Source organism: Condylura cristata, unplaced genomic scaffold (genome assembly GCF_000260355.1).
Source record: "Condylura cristata isolate star-nosed mole 26May11 unplaced genomic scaffold, ConCri1.0 scaffold00017, whole genome shotgun sequence".
NCBI classification, from domain to species: domain Eukaryota; kingdom Metazoa; phylum Chordata; class Mammalia; order Eulipotyphla; family Talpidae; genus Condylura; species Condylura cristata.
This window is the reverse complement of record NW_004567118.1, coordinates 1,537,355-1,540,110: the sequence shown is the minus strand read 5'-3', so window position 1 is coordinate 1,540,110 and position 2,756 is coordinate 1,537,355.

Here is a 2,756-nt window from a genome sequence, read left to right as displayed (position 1 = left end):
GGGCAGGTGGGGATCGAACTCATGCGGAAGTGGTTTAAGCTTCTTTGTGCTGTGCTTTAACCTGCTGCGCCACCAAGGAGGGCCTACATTTATTTTTAATTGAAAAAAAAATTCATTTATTTATGCATGCATGCATACAAGAGCTGGGGTGCAGGCCAGGGATACAGGGAGGTGACAGAACCCACGGGACAGAGCGGTGAGCAGCAGGAGGGTAAGGAGAGGTCCGCTGCATGTGGGTTGGCTGCCTGGGATGGGATCAAACTCCTGCTGCAGTGGCCTCAGATAGCTTCAGAGTGCTGAGACTTACCCCATGCACCAGGGAGGACCCTATGCTGAATCTTCTTAGCAGGTTAAACTATAAGTATTTTAAGAGCAAAAATCACACAGTATTCATCTTTGAATCTTCAGCATCCAGCTCAGTGTCCAACTTAAGCACATCACTAAAAAAAATTCACTGTGTACTTGAGCCCCAGAAGTTTTGTCCAAATTGTGCTGTGCTTCAGCAATGCATCATCAAAGGAAAACTTTAACTCAGGGTTCTACTCACTCACTGAACATTCTTTCAAAACAAAATGCTATCTACGGAGAGAGATCATCCTTGTCTAAGGAAAAAACACTTTATGCAACACATTCCACAGGTATGAGGGATAAAACCCAATTATTATCAGAGCAGTTTTTGCAAAATTCAAGATTGTACTACATATGCCAACTAATGATGTCTGGCCACTCATTCTTGAGAGCTGCAGAAAACATGACTATTCTGACTTAACAGAATAAGACAACATTTGAGTTGGTCCTTACTTCTACACAAACTGAGCTGCACTCAGCTGACATTAACAATTTGGAACTGTTTTCTATGTTGAAACTGCAGGTTAATATTATTAGGTAAAATCCATCTCCTCATACTTATTCTCAAAGGAATGTTCTACAAAAGAGTAATCGCATCACTTTTTGCCTAAATTTCTATCAGGTCTCAGATGCATTTAACTATCAAGATTAACTTAATAAAAAAAATCTCATTTATTCTGAAATGTGAGCAAAGTTCAAATTTTTAAAAAACCCAGCTTTCTGGAGCTCATCAGTTTGCATGGAGAATGAGGCTTGGAACAAGCACTATGTACACACACTGTGTGTGTTAACACAAGATGCTCTGAATTTTAATTGCATCTTTTGAATCCTAGTATTCCAATTATTGAACTACTAGGTGGGTCTGGAGTTGGGAGGAACCTGTGGCTGACTTACATAAATACAAAGTAAAACTAAGAAGTGATGGGTAACAGTTCTAATAAGATGTTATGTTGAAGATAATTTAACTACTTGAGTCCTTTGGATTAAAAGTCAAAATTCAATTCTTCCTTCACGTACAGAATAGAAAGTTACTAAGTCCTTTGCTCCTTGTTAGGAAAATTGCACCACCAACTATAAAGTCACACAACCTAAAGGAAGCTTACAACACTGACTGCTGAAAAGAAATGCTCTGGAACAACGTGCACAACGGTTTAAGACAGGGAGTGATAATACTAAGTTAAATATTAAAACATACAAATCGGGACAAATAATAAAAGGGGGACTTCCATATAATTCCTATGTGTTCTCTTCAAAACATCCCTTGCCTTCAACACTCTTTTCACAAGACCTGGGAAACACTAAGTCACCGGTTTGTTTCCCAAGGCTTTTACCTTTTACCCATAAAGCTATTTTCATGTTCCTTCAATTCTGCCACTATAAAGCACTCGAGAAATCCAAAACAACTGCATTATACAATCCTATGCTGAACGACAAAAATCATAAAAACAAACAAAAAAAAAAACCAGCCAACATAACCACAATTCACAGTATTTTTCGTTAAACATTCTGGAACTAAGCTTGTTTTCCTGCATTCTTCTTCTGAATACTACCTAAGTCCTTTTTAAGAGAGAAAGAGTTATGATGCCTGAATACTACTCCCTGTTCCTACACATATTAACATTCTCGAGGTGCATTTTCTTTACTGAGAATTAAAATCTCGTTTACAGAGCTCGTTACAGTCCTTTCACTTGAACGGATATAGAACACGAACGTATAATACTTTTAGATGTATCGGGAACAGACGATAACGCGCATCCAGAACTTACTCTAACTTGATTTAACTCGATTACCACACGGAGCAGACTAAGCGTGGGCACAATGACCCTGTACCGCTGCCAGTTCGCCACGGACGAACATTCCTTCAAAGGGGAAAACCAAATCCACCCATTTCGCAAAGAAAAAGTCATCCGCATCCTAGAAACAACAGCAAAACAAGGTGGGGGGAACATTCGAAACCACATTTTGTTCAATCTTTTCAATTCAAAGCTCCAAACGCAGCCCGCAACCACACAACTGCCCAGCTTCAGTGCGTTCGCGCCGCCTCTTAAAATGCGAGTCTGGAGACTGGAGGAGAAGGGGAGAAAAACCCAGGCACCAGCCGTCCAAGTTTCAAAAAGCGGACGAAAAAGAAGTTTAAAGAAACAAAACGTGCTCCTCCAGAGGCGACCGCCTGCCGCCCCCGCCTTCCCCCATCCCGCCCGGGAACTGAATCTTCCCCAAAACACTCACGGGAGGCTGGAGTCCGGCAGCGAGATGTTGGAGGCAAGAGTCCAACGAACCAGCGCCGCCGGGAGATGTCAGGGGCCGGGCGTCGGAGACAAAGACCAGTCTGCGAAGCGCCCCGGCGCCGAGGGGCGGCCCTGCGCCCCTAACCGCCCGGAGGAGCGGCGAGCAGCGCCGGGGCGCCG